General features: G+C 41.4%; 1 protein-coding gene across 1 annotated transcript in view; it reads right to left on the bottom strand.

Annotated features, from left to right (window-relative positions):
• The window catches only part of OCA2 (OCA2 melanosomal transmembrane protein), a 297850-nt gene that overhangs the window by 228631 nt on the left and 48929 nt on the right, over window positions 1-20290 (bottom strand). The window lies entirely within an intron of this gene.

Here is a 20290-nt window from a genome sequence, read left to right on the forward strand (position 1 = left end):
AACCACTCTATCTTCTGTGTTCCTCACAGAAAGAGAGACAGGAGAGAAAAAGAAAAACCTGCAGTAAAGGGGTTAAAATCTACTGGAGTGGTTGCCAGGCTTACCAAGGCCAACAGCTGGTTGACAAGGGCAACCATCTAGATAAAAAGCAGAGCACTCGGACAGAGGAGTGTGGGGGTTTAGTATGGTGAAATACTTGTGTATGTATAACTTAATGTCAGTAAAGACTCTGAAAGATTGCTTCGCCTAGTCTGGCTTATTTGCGGTTGAACCTGTATCAGAATCTTCATTTGAACCACGCACACGCACACACACTTGCAACAAGGGTTATGGGCCCAGGATCCAGTTTACTTTGAGGTTCTGGAGCTGGTTCTGACCTGTGACAGCGGAGCCGAGAAGCAGAGTGAGTCGAGGCATCGGAAGGTACAGCTGGAAGCTAAAGCAGAGACAGAATGGCAATAAACCTGTCAGCCGGGATGCCGATGGAAAGACTGACTGAAGTGAATTATAGCAGTTGGAAATTGAGGATGAAAGCGGTTCTAGTCAGAGAAGATTTATATGAAGTAGTTGAAACCACCCCACCGGCTGCTCCGTCAGCGGCTTGGACGAAAAGAGATGAAAAGGCGAAAGCATTCATTACGTTGGGACTGTCTGATAATCAGCTGTTGCATGTGAGGGATGAGCCGACTGCACATCAAATGTGGGAAACTCTAAAAGCGGCTCACATTCAGCAAACTGCGGGGAGCAGGCTGTGTTTAGCCAGACAGTTGTATAAACTTCGTTTCACAGACGATGGAAACATGACAGAGCATCTTGCTGAGTTTCAACGTCTGTTCGCTGAGTTACAGGACCGAGGTGTTGAACACAGTAACCTGCAAAAATCGTATATTGTGTTATCGTCACTCAGTGAGAAATGGGATAATTTAGTGACAGCCATGGAAGGATTACCAGATGGCAGTTTAAATTTGGATTTCATCGAACAGAAACTGCAGCAGGAATGGAGCAGGAGACAAGAATACAAAAAGACTGAGACTAAAGAAGCCATCACAAGGAAACAATTTAACTCCAGAGAAAGACATGAACTTAAAACATGCTATTTTTGTGGATCTCGAGGACACATACAGAGAAACTGTGTAAACAAATGGAAAAATAGAGATAATGGATGGAAAAACCTGAGTGTGAACTTTGTAACGAAAGAGAAGAATGAAACAAGTGACTGTAAATGGCTTATTGACAGTGGAGCGTCAAATTGCCTAATTACCGAAGCAAGCCTGTTTCACACATCAAAGACTGTGAAAGAGTTTATTTGTTTAGCTGATGGATCGCAACGGGACGTCATCGCTAAAGGAACTCTGAGGCTAAGTAAACTTAAAACTATTCTAACTGATGTTCTGTTAGTTCCTAATTTACAATGTAACGTGCTTTCAGTTAAGAAATTAACAGAAATTGGTTTTAACGTGATATTTGAAAGAGGTAAATGTATTATAAAAAGAGGCAATGAAATATGCATGACAGGAAGATTGCAGAATTCTATGTTTGTGATACAAAACAATCACAACGAACCAGAATGTGCTTGGGTGAGCTTAAATAAACAGGTGCATGAAAATTGCATTCATGAATGGCATAGAAAACTGGGTCATGCCAACTTTGAAAAGATTAAAAACACTCCAATACACAGCAAGGACTTAAAATTAAAAGGCTGTGAGTATGCATATGATTGTGATGCTTGCTATAAGATGAAAACAACAGTGGCACCTATTAATAAGAGAGCTGAATGCACAACTAATGAGCCATATCAGCTAATTCATATTGATTTATCTGGACCCCTGCAATGTTCAAAGGGAGGAGCGAGATTTTTCATGGTGATAGTGGATGATTTTACAAGGTTTACTCACGTATACTTGCTAAAAAGGAAAAGCGAGGCAGAAGACAAATTACGGTTATTTATAAAGAAAATAGAGACTCAACATGGGGTCACTATACGGAAAATTCGATCAGATCAGGGGGAAGAGTTCACTAGTCATGCGCTGCATGAATTTCTTGAAAAGAAGGGAATAGTCCAGAATTTTACTGCCCCATTTACTCCATCTGCTAACAGAGTGGCAGAGAGGAGAAACAGGTCCTTGCAAGATTCCATGAGAGCCATGCTTGAAGATGCAGATTTAAACAATACATTTTGGGGTGAATGTATTCTTTATGCAGTGTACATACAGAATAGACTACTGCATAGGATGATAGGAATGTCTCCTTATGAAAAACTAACAGGGAGAAAGCCAACAGTAAAACACATTGAACGCTTTGGAGCCAAATGTTGGGTTCATATTCCCAAGATTAAAAGACATGGAAAAATAGCCCCAAGAGCCAAGGAAGGATGTGTACTAGGTTTTCAAAATGCCTATTATAGGATCTGGAATCCTGAGTTGAAACAAATCATACTCAGTCGAAGTATCAAAGTTGCAGATCCAACATGGAAACAAAGTCAAACAATTGATCTAGGTGAAGCACACAAACCTCAATTGATAAAAGAGGAGCAGAGACATCCAGGGCGTAGTGAAGGGGAGATATTGCAAATTCCTTTGAAAGACGCTGTAAAAGAACAAGTTTATGAAAAACGTAACATTAAGAGACTTAGCATTGAAGACACAGAAACACCAGGGACAAATACAGAAATAAGTGTAGACAGAGATGTTAACACAGAAACCATGCACGACAGTATAAGACTCTCTGAAAGAGCTAACAAAGGACAACCTTCTCAAAGATACACAGTTGGTATAATTCAACATGTTAACAGTGAAATAGAACAGGCAAATCAAACAGAATGGGTGAAAGAAGGACCTATAGAGTCAGGAACTTTGGATTTATTGTGGAAATATTGTGAGGATGAAAATATCTAAATCTGGTGAACATGCTTGGTGTATGTAACATAATTCATTCTGAAAGAAATGATGTCAAATAAAGATAACAAATGATTTGTAAGTGAAAGCAAATCAAAACAACATTGTATCAAACCGGCAACTGAAGTATCAATGTAACATATGTCAAAAATAATCTGTGTACGAAAAGCAAATGTAAATAATGATGTAAAAAGGTTTCTAATTTCTGTGAGAAACAGGTGGGGGCTGTTGAACCACTCTATCTTCTGTGTTCCTCACAGAAAGAGAGACAGGAGAGAAAAAGAAAAACCTGCAGTAAAGGGGTTAAAATCTACTGGAGCGGTTGCCAGGCTTACCAAGGCCAACAGCTGGTTGACAAGGGCAACCATCTAGATAAAAAGCAGAGCACTCGGACAGAGGAGTGTGGGGGTTTAGTATGGTGAAATACTTGTGTATGTATAACTTAATGTCAGTAAAGACTCTGAAAGATTGCTTCGCCTAGTCTGGCTTATTTGCGGTTGAACCTGTATCAGGATCTTCATTTGAACCACGCACACGCACACACAATATACAATAATATGCATATTAGGAGAAATTCACACCCAAACACTGATTAATTTTCCAAAGAACTTTTTAAAAAAACAACAACTGCAAACTGATGTGGAAAAGAATTGCATTTAAGATTGGAAAAATGAGAAACTGGGAGAAACTAAATTGACAGATCCTTCCATCCCTAGCAACTTCCTATGCTCACATTTGGAATTGATTTTTGCCTTTGTCAGATTAGCCAAAGTGGCAAGTGTTACAACCACAATAAAACAGTCTAGTTTAGCTTTGTCTTTCACCCTGAGGTAGCATGGATTGATTTTATGTCACAAGGCAATACTCTCAGGTTTAAATATATGTGATAGCAAAAATTAAAAATAAACTACTGGTTCTTGCCATATATTCCACGCTCCAACCCACTCATTTGTTACAAAGTTGTAGGGAAAGAATCACCTATATTTGATGAGCTTATAGTTTAGGACAGCAACATATACTGAGCAATCCTATACATCGATTTCATTGGGAAGACACAGATGATGATGCTTCATTGGTGCAATGTTCACCAAATCTTAAATTTGCTCAGCCCAAAACAGGAGGGGAAAACACACTCTTCCAAAAGCACCTACAATAGTGCAAAAATGACAGATGCCCCATCCCATGCTCCCCAGGGTTTATCATGAACCAGAGCAGTGATGATGACATCCCAGGACACACAGACAGAGGAAGCCAATCTGTGCAGGTCAACATAGAGACATGCCTGTGATGTCACCACACCCCCTAATATGGACGGAACATGCCGGACAATGCAGCAACCCCAGATGGTCCTAACAGAAGTCTGCAAAAGTGCACACACAAAACAGAAACATGCTCCCAGGATTGCTGGTTTGAGTTGCCACAGAAGACAACACTCACCCACCCCAGCCCAGAGGACTGGAAAGACTGGCATGGCAGCCCCCTCCCCAGAAGCATACATGGCTCGCAAGTGGGAGGGCTGGTAAGGCAGCACACAAAGTTGCAGATCCCCACTGGAGGTAATACTCTCCACTCCCAGCACCTGGTCTCTTATTCAGTCTGCAGAACTTCAACAAGATTGCCCCTCAACCCATGTCCCTGGATAAGATTTGAATGCTCCCTGAGGAATTCATTTAAAACAGGATGGCTCAAAGAGGTTTTGAACATTTCTAGTCATCTTGAATTTCCTATTCCCTTTCAAGTCTAGTCTAGCTGTCCTTGAAGCCAACAGAACACTATGCACATGTTGACGTGTTTTATTGAGGGCCGTGTTTCCTCTTTACCTGAATCTTATCCCTTTCCCCTTTGTCTGAACAACAGCTCTAGTGATTTTGGGATGTAATGAAAGGTCTCTTGCTCCATCTCCTTAGGAACAAAGTTTGTGAATATGATTAATGCTCTGTCAAAATCCTTGAACCAGTTTGTTGAATAAGCATTTTAAAAGGTAATATGATAAAACGGAGGAACGGGCACTGTTTGTGTTTAAGCTGTGTTCACACTCATTCAGTTTCTGAGTTCTGACATGTGAAGAATGCTGGATTAGTTTATAAAGCTCACAAACAAGCTCATGATCAGGTGTCTTTTGTAAATTAGATACTGTAATGCAAGCTCCACTAAATTCCTCTCCAATGATTTTTTTTTTTTTGAGGAAGCAGATTGAACACACACCTTGCACAATCGGAAAAAACAGAACAACCAAACCATTCATTGGGGCAAGACTAGATCTTGGCAGCAAGGCTTGGCCCTCTCCCTTTCCATGTTCCTTCATGTGATTGACCAAAAGTTTATTCACATGTTACACTGAACGCAGGTATAAGCAGTTCCACATGTACAAGTGTTTGTGTGGAAATACGCACACTTGTTGATTTGAACATAGAAACATAGGAAGCCGCCTTATAGTCTATAATCCCAAGAGTATTAGACGCATTGGAAACTGCCTTATAACAAATCAGATGAAAGGTCCACCCATTTCGGTATTATCTACACTGACTGGCAGCGACTCTCCAGGATTTCAGGGACGAGTCTCTCCCAGCCCTACCTGGAGATGCCAGGGATTGAACCTGGGACCTTTTTCATGCATAGCTGATACTCTGCCACTGAGCTGCAGCCCTTTGCCTGTGATAACTCATGATCGGGGCTCTGGACAAAATTCCAGTGATCAGAAGAGATCTTAAAAGGGTAAGGGCAAGAGAATAAGCCACACTCACGTTCACAGCCACCTACCAACCGCCTCCCAGCACCCCCACTCCGCTTTTTTCCTTTTGCTCCACCACTCAGAGACCTTGTTCATCTAATTTAGTGCCACAGACAGTAAGAGTGGTCATAGTGGCCATTTTGGTGGAAACTAGTGTTAAGTGAGAGGAAGCCCTGTAATTTTTATCTCAACTGGACTGCACTGCAAACAGAATAGTAATATTCCACAAACTTGTCGTTTATTGCCAGCCTCACATACTCAGCTCTCCAAGGTTTCAGATACGGAGTCTCTCCTAGCCCTACCTGGATTGAAGCTGAGACCTTCTGCATGCAAATCAGATGCTCTCCAACTGAGCTACAGCCCTTCCCCAAACTGGATGAATTCATAACAGCTCAACTATTGTGTTCACAGGTACACAGACTATACACTTGTTGAATGTAAGGTGTGAACATCCCTAGAGTATGAGAGAGAAACAAGAACAGCATCACCTCCCCACGGCAGAGAGGTCTAGAAAGTACCCCTCTTCCCCACTCTCCAAGAATAAAGGTTGATTTAAATATGGTGGTGATTACTTAATTTTGGCAAGCCACTGCTTAAAATTACCTTAAATGTATCAATTTACAAAACCAAATTTCATACACTTTTGAAAAATGATTGTATTTATTATTTTATAACAAAATAATTACATATTAAATAAAGCATATAGAACTCATACGCTTTTGCTGTCCAACAAATTTTCAACTTATTTTTAGAGCAACAGATGGAAAGCATAGAGTGAGATTTTATCTCCAATTTTGTCATTCCCAAAATGTATCAATAAAGCCCAGCTTTTCAATAAATTTATTTGCTTGAACATTTCTTCCGGCTCTTGCTTGAAATGTCTTTTAAATAGCCATGTTGTTTTTTGTAACTGTTCACATTTTTTATTTAAAAAGTTTTTGTAAGATTTTGCATCAGTCGTAATAGTAGCTTTTAAGATGGAGACTGCAACACCACCTACGTGGTTCCCCAGTTTGTGACTGGGACCTAGGATGTAAGGAGTATGGGTTTACCCATAAATAATGCTATGTGTGCACATATGTGAATGAGCTCTTGATAAAATGGTTTTGTATTGTTAATGCCAGAGTACAATAAATGAATGAACAATGCTAGCCCTGGGATTTTGCTGCACAATGTGGTCCGTGATTCTCTTGGGTGGTCTGTTTCAGATTCATTGACGTTTGAAGCTAGGGAGATGTTAAGAAGCTAGTAGGCTTTGGGATGTAAGTCACTTGAGATATTTTGGAAGAGTTTTAGGACTGTAAGATACAGTTAACTTCAGCAGATGTTTTGTCATCTATTCTCTGGGGACTATTCCAGTGGTAGTTCTTGGGTAGCAATCTGGCCTCTCCATTCTTTTTCTTTACTCCACTCAATAAAGCAACTGGACTTTTTTTTAACCTGCTGCTTAGAACCTACAAATGGGGTAACTGTTTTCTTTAGTGTTGGCACAATACTTTTTTAAAAAAGCCACCATGGGATAAGTGGTCATGTGATCCCATCCATAGGGTTAGAAAGCTAAGATTAATCTAGAGGTGAACAGTAAGACTAGCAATGCATGTATCAAAGCACAAGTGTCTCAAGCAAGTGATTTCTTAGATGTTGATTTATATTATGCTTTACATATATGAGGAAAAAACTTTCTTTTCACTGTGGGTATAATTGGCCACTTAGATCAAGATCAGGCACAGGGAGGATCTGCAACTATGAGTAGATCTCTGGGCAATTTGCAGTACTAAGGTTTCTGACTGCCAATATTTAAACAATTTTAACAGCAACAGCAACAAAAAAAACTGTCTCCTTCCCTTCCCCCCAAATTAGGCTGTTGAAAGAAAAAAGCTTCAAGAGAAGGCCAGGAGTTTATCTTTGTGTGTGGAAGATCTGAGCTCAGTTATGGTTCTGAAAATAAATTCCTGGACTGTGCCTGCACTCAAAGGTACCCGTTCCTTACTTCTCTAGGTGTATCCACACATGCACACAACTAGGGTTAGAGAAGACCTTTGTTTGCCCCACATTTTAGGGCAACCCTTCTCATTTCAGATCTATGCACACATTGGAACACTGATCTGAAGATTAAGCTGCATAAGCAATGGACTGAAATATACATGGGACTGTACTGGACTTATGAGTAAGTCCAAGGGCTCTTTTACTTTCTAAAATATTTCAAGCTGCTTATAGGACTCCATAGCACAGCATATATATAAAAATGAATATATGAGTGAAAATAACATATAAAATGTATTGTATGGTGAAAAATGGCTTGCAAAAATGTGTACATTAGTCAAAACTGCCTACAAAAATGTGTTTATTAGGACAAATCTGCACTGAAATGCTGAACAATTTTCATGAGGATTTTTTTTTAAATCGCAAATTGCTGCAGAAATGTGGAGAACTGAATTTAAGATTGGAAAAAGAAGAAACTGAGAACATCCAAACTGACAGAACTTTTCATCCCTAATCTGTTTACCTGTAATTTAGCTCTATGCAGTCTGGTGCACTTACCACGCCTGCAAATTTACCTACTTCTGTCAAAAAAGCAAAAAAGTTGTAGCATTTTTTTAATTTCCCTATAGCAAATGGAGAAATGAAATTGACTCAAGATGGACAAATCACATTGGGCAACCTATAAGGCACCTCTGACTGCAGCCAGCTCAGTTCAGATCCAAATCTGGATCCGAACTGAATCTTACGGACAATTCACACCCCTAAAACATATACCTTGAAATTTTCCAATACAGTAAGACAAGGCAGATGCAACTTTCTGTCCTGGTCCTATTGTGCACAGTCTCCTCTGCTGCTAGCGATAATGAGCAGGATTCCAGGTGTAGAGCACAGCAGGTAGAGGAGGAATCTAGGGACAGAATAAGTTGCTACTGCCTTGCCTTCCACTGTGCTAGGAAATTAAAAGGTATGTGCTTGTTCTCCGCTGTGTGGCTTGGCAACTCATAGTGTCTGTCTGCACAACCAATTGCTTCCTCCTTTCAACAGAAATGTTGAAACATGTATTTAAAATTTTGTCTATAATTTTATTAAGAGTATCCCTACAAGTGGCTTTTGCTTCTTTAATCCATAGCATCTAAATGCTTGCAAGAAATGTTAGTTTTACATACAGTAAGAATTCAATTAGGTCTGATAATGAGCTGGGCTGTGCATAGGTAATGTATTTCTGGGTCCAAATATTTTGAACCTTGATCTGCTGGCCAGCTCTGATGGCATTAACTAGTTATTGCATTTAAGCCCTTCTGCATGGGGCAAGAATTGTTTGGGGATGTGTTCATTAAATGCACTTTTGTTCAAATTTCTCCTAACAAACACATTTTTGTCTGCTGTTTTGACTGATGTACACACTTTTCCAAGCAATTTCTCCTAATATAATGCATCTGTGTATGTTATTTTCATTCATATATTCATTTTATGCACACCTGCCTAACACTTGCATAACACTGTTGGTTGGAGAATTGCATTGCAAAATTCCAATAATTCTGATATGTACAAATATTGAAGGATGTCTGTATTTTGGGTCTGATATTGTTTCAGAAAGTGTGAATTTGATAGATTCAGCTTTAAACTCAAATTGAATCAAATTTATCTTCCATCCCTCGAAGTCAGACCATTAGTTCATATATTTCACTGTTGTCTACATGGCGTAGCAGAGGCTCTCCAGAGTTTCAGAGGGAGAATTACCAACCCTACCTGCAGTCGCCAGGTATTAAACCCAGGATATTCTGCATGCCAAGCAGATACTCTGCCACTAAGCTACAGCCCTTCCCCTTAACAGGGCTTTACAGGCACTTGTTCTAGGCCCAGTTTTACACCAACAGATACACATCTGTTAACCACAGGATTTTTACATGACTATGTAGAGCAGATGGTGAACAGATGTAGAGCAAACCTATACCATTTTTTATCCACCAAGCCACACAACCAAATGTCATGTATAGCAGCCCACCAGAGTCCTGGTTTTTCTGCCACTCTGTGACAACCAAAACAAGGTTACCAAGTACCTGGCTGGTCAAGGCAGATGGCTTGGTGAGTCACACATGTACTTTCACCTCAAATTTGTGAAGGACATTATACCAGGTGAATATCAGTTATATGTTGAGGTGCATACGGAAACTCAGAGACCTTTAAAAAGATGATTTAAAAGTTGAGCTAGAGATACACTTTTTAAAAAATAATTTGGTGCCAACTAAGGCATATGCTCCTTTCAGAAAAAGCACAAGGTATTGATCTAAATTACAGGTCATTGCTTTAATGTCACATCTGTGGTATCAGTGACATAAATCTAATTAATGTCTCTGGAAGTCATTGAAGAGTGAGATAGGAAGGAGACTAAGCAGCAAACTGGCTCAATACAATCTTTGGAGTTTATTTATAGAGTAAATGGAGAGTTGGCAAAGCAGACGTTCAATGTTACAAAATGTGCCAGACCTCAAATATTCATAAGTCACAATCCTCTGCTCCCAAATTTTTCGACTACTCACCAAATCAGCTGCCCACATATACACAGCCAGTAAATGTGTTGTGTGCTGTACCACCAGCTTTCCAATCACCCAATTTCCATGTTTGTTTCCCCCCCGCCCCGTAGACTGAATTGATCTAAAACATCCTCACATATGGAATGATGTGGAAGCAACCGAAGCACTAAATGGATAAATTAGATCGAAAGGAGCACTATGATTGGCTAGGCAATTGTCATCTCTAAGGTGATGAAGATGTGTTGTCCTATGTCAAACTTCCTTTGGAAAGCAGATTCAGGGTGCTGACTTTCATAGAGACGCACACACAGTTCATCCAATGAATTATCATATTTTTCTTATGAGTTGGCAGGTTATAAGCACAGCTATAAATGAACAATAAATGATGCAACAGCAATGTCATTTTATAAAGGATATAATCTCAAACTGGGGCAGCTGTTAACAAAATCAGAGTTAGATCCAGGACAACCCAACAACACTGGCACTCAAATCCTATCAAAACTGGTGAGTCATTACCTCCTGAATTATTGTTGTTAAACAGACTGGGATTATATGCAACACAGGATAGTTCTCTCAGTTCTAAAATGAAAAGTTCAGGCTAGGCTTTGTCCAGAAGCCCTTACAATTAATCTCAAATGAGTGGGAACTAGTTGTCATAATAACCCAGTTTAGAAGAAAAGCACTCTGCACAAAATCACCTCATTCCCACCTCATGTTCCAGGCTCAACTAAACTTTGAATCCAGAGTCTTTCCCTTGACTTAGTTTCACACATATTCAAAATGTGACTCTCCAAAAAAAGATGCAAGCTTGGCTGTCTATTTCAAGTTAACACAACATATGAATGTTGTGGGGGAGGGGGAGTGTTGCCAGTAGATTAAATGCATAAAATGTGTAAATGCACCATATTTCTTGCTATATAGACTTTGAGCTGAGATATTCTTACTAAATAGACCAGAGCAAGTATTTCTGGCTCTATAATCTTCTTTAAAACTGTTATACAACTATGAACAGATTTGTAATGGCAACATTCTGGATACACGTTGCTATTAAACTTGTGCTAAAAACAGAAGCTCTTTTCAGGGTTTACCATTTCAAATTTTATTTTCCTATAAGTTTCCCCAACAGATTTGGGGCGTAGGTATCAGGCCCAGCACTAGTGAGTGGCCAGGTGGGGCACCGGCCAAGGGCCCAGGAGCTCACAGGGTCCCCTCACCCTCACAGGCTCTGCTTTCTGCCCCCAGGCTGCCTGGGTGATGAGTTATCAAATCTCCAGGTGATTCATGGCCCAGCCCCCGATTAGCAGTGTAAACAGAAGACGTTGTTGTTGTGTGGCATGCAAGTGAGCCAGAGTGAGTGAAGAGAAGCTAAGGGGGTGAGGCCAGAATGGTTTGGAGAGGGGAGTGAGGGGAGGAGGGCTGCGGTGTCAGGAGCTGAAGAGAGAGAGAGAGAGAGAGGTGGAGGTGAGAGAACCAGCAGCAGCCCTAGCATGCCTCCTTTTTCCTGTCCCTCAGTCTTTCTGTCCCATTTGCAGCCTCCTTCCCATTCATTCTCTTCCTTTCCTCACACTCCAAGGGCCCCTCTGACCATCCGCCGTCCATTTCCTCCCTCCAGCATTCAGGGCCGGATTTAAACTTGTTGTGGCCCTAAGCTATAACATGAGTGAGGCCCTTTCCTCTTCAACAAATAATAAAAAATTTAAATGCAACATACGGGCTGTACAGTTAAATGAAATTTGATAGTTGTGTAATATAGGTATTAAAAATGCAAGTTATATGTGTGCACATTCTTTATTTAGGAGTTTGTCAAATACATAACACAATTAAACAATATAATATAAGGTTATAATATATAAATTAGATATAATAAAATTTATATATACACGCAGCTGTTTTCTGCAAGAATCCAAAAGGCCGCATGTGTACGACGTTGTATAGAATTGTTTACTGTTTACTGTTGTCGGTAAGCGAGCTGCAACAATGATGTTTAATACCAATCAAAACTTATCTTCATTTTGTATGATGTTTATGGTTTCCCAGTGGCAATGTTGTAAACATTTTTCTTTCTTTCTTTCTAACGCGAGGCCCTTTGTAATGTGAGGCCCTAAGCTGTAGCTTGTTTAGCTTGCACGTAAATCTGGCCCTGCCAGCCTTGCTTGCTACAACCTCACCCACACCTAGCTCTCTAACCAATCCTATCCTATACACACATCTGAGTTTCAGCCCCACTGATTTTATGGGGCTTCCTTCTGTGTAAACATGCGTAAGTTTGGGTGTAAAGTGTTAGGTGTTATGTTCTATCTCACTTCCCATCCCACATACTTCTTTGCTGGCATATTCTGAAAAATAGGCCAAAGATGCAGGGGGGATACTTTGGGGCTGGTGGCTGATGCTTCCCACAGTTAATTCCACCTGCAGTGCGAAGTCCGTCACACATTTGGCTCTATACAGACATTTTTTTGCATATTTTCCCCTAACTTTCCCACTCCCTCATCATTTTACTCCTTTGATTTCTGTGTTTTCTAACTTCTCTCGCCAGACCTCCCACTTTCCCAAATTAGAGAAACCAGGCAGATCATCTGCATTTTATTTTTTAAGAATTTAATAACCTTAAAAAAAATAAAAGGACATAGGAGCACAGGAAGCTGCCTTATACGCAGTCAGTCAGCATAGACTTGCAGCAGCTCTCCAGGGCTTCAGACTGGGGCATTCCCAGCCCTACCTGGAGATACCAAGGACTGGACCTGGAGCTTTCTACATGCAAAGCAAGTGCTCTACTACTGAACTATGGCCCTTCCCCAAAATCATTGTAGAACAATCGAGGGGGGTTATCCACATTTTGCTCCCCAATTTAGTTTTCGAAGAGAAATAAATAATCCCAATATATGACATGCCTACTCAGAGGTAAGCCCCACTGAATTCAATGGGGTTTACTCCCAGGAAAGGAAGTATAGGATTGCTGATTAACCTATACCTATAAATTATATTGTTCACAAAAAAAGTTCAAAAGGCAACCAGTGATATTCAAAAGCTTGCATTGTTTTACTTTTACAACGGGGTTTCTAGATTGGTCAAGATTGGTTTTACTGAGAATGGCCGGGGCCAAGAGGGAGGAGCATAATTTGAGGAGGAAAGGGACAAGGGGCCCACTGGTTGCTTATGCCCAAGGGCCCTCAGGCATCTGGCACCAGCCCTAATAGGTATTGCAGTTTCCCGTGCACTTAATGATATACTTTAAAAAATAATAATTTAAAAAGCAGAAAGCAAATAGAGGCCTTAGAACAAAAATGCTGTTGCTATGTTGATTCCAGAGAAGAGACATAAAAAATGAGGCTACTTAGTCCAAAGAATACAAGCTTTCAAATTCCACTCTTCCTTGGCATACACTGGTACCATCCACTCTGCATTGTTGTTGTTTTTGAAATTGAAGCAAATGCAGCTATCCTATGTCAAAGGCAAAATGCCCTAGCAATTTCTAGAACTGCTATTTAGAGAGAGGGGAGGAGGGAGAGGTGGAGAGGGGGATTTTTCCTCGCCGATCTGATCATATAGTCTCTGCGACTCAAAAACTTTTTAAAAAGTAATTAACATCAAAGTAACTAATAATTGAAAGGAAACCTGTTTTTTCAAGTCCTCTTCCTCCCACCCTGCCTTGGCTTTGCCGTTCCTTTCATCAGACATGTTCATTAAAATCAGGTTCATGGTTTTCACTCTAAGAGGTTCACAAGATGAAATAGATGTCAATAAAACCCTAAATAGGTTTGGTGCTCATATGTCAGCAGCAAGACTGAAGGGGGTACAGTTGCTCCTATCGCTCCTTGAAAGATTAAAGTTTGGATCTATATGAGGCCACAGAATATTCTAATTATTACCCTGCAAAAAGCACATTGCATATATCAACAACAGTAGGTGAAGTAATCATCCTCAGAATACAGAAAAGATGGATTAATTCAGGCTTAGTTATTCTTCTGTGGACTAACTTAAAATGTAGCACATCCTACACAAAGCACAAGAGCAATGGCTCACCTCGCATATAAAAACCAGGCGGAGAAATGTCTCCTTGGGTGTGCTACTGGCATATTTTACAGAAGAGCTGCCATGCAGGGTGATCACGTCAAGCATTCAGTTTCCAACACTGGCAGTCAGATATCCCTAAGCAGGGCTGGCCTTACCATTAGGCAGAGTGAAGCAACCGCCACGGTCGGCAGATGGCAGGAGAGCACAGAGCAGCACTGATATGTTGAGAAATAGAGCCATGTGTTATTGTTGTTGTTAGAGAGAAAAATTGGCCAGGAAACATAAATATTCACCCTTCCTTCACATAAATTAATTATGGTTAGTAAACATATCTGTTAGATATTTATTTATTTATTTGTTTGTTTCATTTATAAACCGCCCATAGCAAGTAGCTCTCTGGGCGGTGTACAAAAAGGTTAAAATACAAAAACAACACAGTAAAATCAGATTACAAACGATAACACAAGCAACAAAACAAAATAATATATTAAACAAAATATAAAAGTTTAAAAGTTATGAACATTAAACATTAAAATGCCTGGGAGCATAGCCAGGTCTTAACCTGGCGCCGGAATGATAGTAACGTAGGCGCCAGGTGTACCTCTTTGGGGAGGCTGTTCCACAATTCGGGGGCCACTACAGAAAAGGCCCTAGATCTAGTAACTGTCCTCCGGGCTTCTCGGTGAGCTGGTACCCGGAGGAGGGCCTTAGATGCTGAGCGAAGTGACCGGGTAGGTTCGTAGCGGGAGAGGCGTTCCACAAGGTATTGCGGTCCCACGCCATATAAGGCTTTATAGGTCAAAACCAGCACCTTGAATCTGGCCCGGATACAGATAGGTAGCCAGTGCAAATGGGCCAGAACAGGTGTTATATGCGTGGACCGGCTGGTCCTCGTCAATAGTCTGGCTGCTGCGTTTTGCACTAGCTGAAGTTTCCGAACTGTCTTCAAGGGCAGCCCTACGTAGAGCGCATTACAGTAATCCAATCTAGAAGTTACCAGAGCATGAACAACTGAGGCGAGGTCGTCCCTGTCCAGATAGGGGCATAGCTGGGCTACCAGCCGAAGGTGGTAGAACGCGTTCCGTGCCACCGAGGCCACTTGAGCCTCGAGAGACAAGGAAGGATCGAAAAGAACCCCCAAACTACGAACCTGTTCCTTCAAGGGGAGTGTAACCCCATCTAGAACAGGATAAACATCCACCATCTGGGCAGGGAAGGCACTCACCAACAGTGTCTCAGTCTTGTCTGGATTGAGTCTCAGTTTATTAGCTCTCATCCAGTCCATTATCGCGGTCAGGCAACGGTTCAGCACATCAACAGCCTCACCTGAAGCAGATGAAAAGGAGAAATAGAGTTGCGTGTCATCAGCATACTGATGACAACGCACTCCGAAACTCCTGATGACCGCACCCAGAGACTGCATGTAGATGTTAAAAAGCATGGGGGACAAAACCGACCCCTGAGGGACTCCACAATGGAGAGTCCAGGGTGTCAAGCAATGCTCCCCAAGTACTACCTTCTGGCGATGATCCGCCAAGTAGGAGCGGAGCCACTGCCAGGCAGTCCCCCCAACTCCCAACTCCGCGAGTCTCCCCAGAAGGATACCATGGTCGATGGTATCAAACGCCGCTGAGAGATCAAGGAGAATCAACAGAGTCACACTCCCTCTGTCCCTCTCCTGACAAAGGTCATCATACAGGGCGACCAAGGCTGTTTCAGTGCCAAAACCGGGCCTAAAACCGGATTGAAACGGATCCAGATATGTGTTTATTTGAATACAAGGAAGATGACAAGCGACATGCAAGGAACATGTAGGCTCAGCAAACCGATGAATTAAAGCAACTGTCATTTTATTCTCTCATATCTCCTCAGAATTCCTACCAAATTCCCAAAAGAAAATAAATTGTTTGTGCAGACTGCTTCAAGATTGTGTTCCATTTCTCTGTTACAGAAAGTTGTATATGCCTGAAGATTTCAAAATGGATTGTAAAAAAATAATAATGAAAACACACTCAAAAAGTATACAGAATGAACAAGAGATCAAATGAGGAGATTAGTCCACATAGGCCTGTGCATCTGGTATAGACAACTCCCAGATCCTGGATCTAATTGGGCCTATATGGGCCAAACCAGAATTTGTCTGGAACAAGTCGAGGCAGCCCCAAGTTGGGTCCACCAGGAGCAGCCAAAAAAGGGAGACAGTTGAGCAGCAAGGAGAAAGGAAGGAGGAGATGACTCTCGCCTGCATTGTCTCCTCCTTTCCCCATCTCTGCCACCAACCACATGTTTAATTGGGGTCTAAAACCCTGAACGAACATGTAGTTGGGGGGAGGGGAAAATAAGACTATGCAGGTAAGAAGAGTCTCTGCCTGCATCATCTCCTTTTTCCCTCCTTTTTGACAACTTCATGTTTCACTGTGGTTTAAAAACCTAATTAAACATCAGGGCGATGCATCTCACCCCTGATTTGGTTCGAGGCTCAATTTGGCAATCCTGATCATGCCCCACATTGAATTGCACAGCCCTAACTCCACAAATGCTGTTTAGCTCACAGTAGGGAAGGGGAATAGATTCATTTGGCTTTACATTTTAATGTGAACCAACCTAATATGCATTTCCCAAAACAATACACAAACCAAAACTCAGCTATCCTTCAAAATTCACACTTCTCCAGTTTTTGCAATACAGTTCTCAAACCCAAAAATGTATGTATTAGGAGAAAGTGTGCATGAAAATTAGGAGAAAGTATGCTTGCTGTCAATCTCTACTTCCCACATAGTAGCATATACTATCAGATCCTAGAAGGAGCCCAGGGCGGCAAACAAAAACATTAAAAACACTCATATTGTTATGAGCATGGAGATTGGGATGGATGATTCCTGTTGGTCCCCTTTCCAGCCTCTGATTTGGAATCCTGTGCCTTGGGGCTGGCTCTGCTGGCCAGATGAATTTCTTTTGTTAAACAAATAGAGTGGCCAGGTAGGATAATGGGCTATCAGTTGCCCAGCAACTGGTGAAATGGGCCAGGAAGATCCTTTGTCATTGAAACTCTTCAGAAGAGCCTTCCCCCGCCCTTCTTGGCCACTAGCAGAAATTTGTGCTTTGAGTGTTTTTAGTTGTGTGTAGAGAGTGGCTGGGGCTGGAGGGGCAGAGAGGCTATCCCTCTGCACTATGGCTTTAGGATGCCTCCTGCAACCCAGATGGAAAAGCTGGATATTGGACTGCTGATGCCTTGAACCCCTCCATCCTAAGCTCAGGTTGGAATGTGTGTAAATAAACAAACCATATTTCATAAAGACACCACAGTCTCTGCTGACCTTCTTTCCAAAGGAAACCAAACCCTGGATAAGCCCAGGGACCCCAGAAATCTCACTACTCGGAGATTGGAGAGGCGTGCAACAATGTTAAAACAAAGCATCTTTAACAACATCTTTTTTTAAAGCTTAAAAAACATTAAAAAAAAGTAATTCCAAGACAGATGCAGAATGGAATAAGATCTCTACTTAAAAGGCTTGTTGAAAGAGGAAGGTCTTCAGCAGACACCGAAAAAATAACAGAGATGGTGCCTGTCTAATATTTAAGGGGAGGGAATTCCAAAGGGTAGGTGCCACTTCCAATGTTGTGCACAATGGGCCTCCTGATAAGATGGTATCTGCAGGAGGCTCTCACCTGCAGAGCACAATGATCAACTGGGTATATAAGGGGCAAGATGATCTTTCAGGTATCCTGGTCCCAAGCTGTGCATAGGTTTGTACACCAAAACTAGAACCTTGAAGTTGGCCCAATAGCTAACAGATAGCCAGTGCAATTATTTCAGCAGTAGGGTAACATGTTGTATGTTATTATGTGAAAATAAAATACAAAATTGCATTATGTTAGGGCAAATTGCTTGCAAAAAAGTGTATATTAGGAGAACTGTGTACTGAACTGCTGATTAATTTTCACAAGGACTTTTTTTTTAAAAAATCACAAACTGTTCTGAAAATGTGGTGAACTGAATTTAAGACTGGAAAAATGAGAAACTGAGAAAAAACAAAATGCACCCATCCCTAGTCACTGCCCTTTACTAGTTAAAAAGATAAATGTTCTCAACACCATAGCATATTTGAATGACATCTTAAAAAACAGTAATACCGTAATATTGCAGACTCAATTCCTATTTGGTTGTCTCAAATGACAGTGAAGGTACTTCCCCCAGATTCTCAATGCCCCACATAATCAAGCACCCAATAAGTAAATATATTTCTAGTATTATGTGTCACTTTTATGTCCAGAGCAGTCAACAGAGCAGTAATTACGGAGTTGGTTCTGTTAATGTAGACTTATGGTGTACTCTAGCAATTTATGTATCAATTTATGTCAGTACAAAAGATTGTGCTCTGTATTTTCCTTAAACAAAAAGACAGTAAGAAAAAACAGATGTTTAAACAAGCATACACACACACACATGCATGTATAAAAATTCCAATTTTTTTTAAAGGAAACATGTTGCCTAAACCTTTAATCTGGAGGTGTCAGTGACTGAACCTGGGCAGGGACCGCTGGTGGGGAGGGACAGCATTGCACACCTGACTTTCTGTCAGTGGTGTTGCTGAGCTTACTGAGTGGGAGAGGGAGGAGCAAGGCAGCGGGGAGATCAGTGTGGTACAGGCACAGCACCAACCTCCCCTCCCCCCTCTTGGTAAACACAGCAACACCATTGACAGAAGACCAAGTGCATGATGCCTCCTCTCCCTGCCAGCCACCTCTGAACCTGGGACCTTTCTGCATACAAGGCATGTACTCTACCACTGAGCTCTACCCCGCATCATCCGGCCTAATCCTGTTGCTAATCAATTTCATTAGATGACCCGAGGTTCTAAGGTTTTAGAGACGGGGAAGGGGGGGAATTATGGCTATCCACCTTCCCTGCGCCATGCATGATTTTAGAAAACATGCAGACAGTGACAACCAAAATGTTAAAGGGACTGTGCTAATAATAACTACCTCTTGTTGCCTTCTCTAAAGCTGAGAAGCCCCAAGGGCCTTAACTTTCCTGAAAGGGAAGAGGCATCAACCTCCTGAACCTCTTATGTTTTCCCTTTTCTGCATCTTTTCCAACTCAACAATATCATCCTTTCTGAGATGGGGTGAACTCTAATACAGCTGCAACAATGCCTACTAACCAAAATTTTCAAGGCAGCTTACAGTATGTTTAATATGCCAGCTTTAACCAACCTGGTGCCATCTAGTTGTTTTGGACTATAACTCCCATCAGGCTGATGGTAGTTCTATTCTAAAACATCTGGAGGGCACCACGTTGGCGAATGATGTAATACATTATAAAATAGGAAAGACTTCCTAGGGAGGGGCAAAGGTGTTTACAAGTTCACACACATACACACAAATTTTTCGTCATTCAGATATGCTTGGGTAATTTATGCATCTCTGAGCCATGGCAGATCTCAGAGAAAATGACTGCGAAAACAGCTAGATGCTCATTTCCAGCCCTATAGCCAGCCTTCCTTGTCAGGTGGGGCCACCACATTTCTAGGTGGGGCATTTGGGGGGCAATGAGTGCATATCACCAGTCAGTCTCCCCTCCCCACACTGGTAGAGAGGTTGTGAGGGCCAGGCCAGGGGAAGGGAAAGGCATTCAGAGAGTGTGTTAACTTACATTACTAAAGTTTATGAATGAATGAATTGTCTCAGCCTTTTCTGAGAGATACTCGGGAATGCCAGATTCAAAAGCTTGACTTTGCCTATAACTACAATCCCCTTTCATCTGTGGTCTGTCCCTGTGTTCTGATTCCTCATGAACTTAATTAGAGTAAGCTCTTGAGCTTGGCTTTGGTTCTGCATTAGGTATCTCAGTTTTAGATTCCACCTGAAAAACAAACTTGTCCATACTACAAGTTTAGGGAAGGGCAGGGAGAAAATAAATACTATAGGGTGTGTTTGCTAACTTTTCCTTGAGAGTCCCTCTTTCTTTCTTGTCTTGTTCCTGGCCTTTAGATTTTCCTTCTTGTTGGACAATCAAAGGAAAACTTTTTAACTTATTGCTATATATCAGACAAACCAAGCAATTGGAAACTAATTGTGGAAAGCAATTGGAATTTTTTTTACTGCTTGCTGGGTTGATTTTTCTGTTCAGA

This window comes from Rhineura floridana, chromosome 5 (genome assembly GCF_030035675.1).
Source record: "Rhineura floridana isolate rRhiFlo1 chromosome 5, rRhiFlo1.hap2, whole genome shotgun sequence".
In the NCBI taxonomy this organism is placed as follows: domain Eukaryota; kingdom Metazoa; phylum Chordata; class Lepidosauria; order Squamata; family Rhineuridae; genus Rhineura; species Rhineura floridana.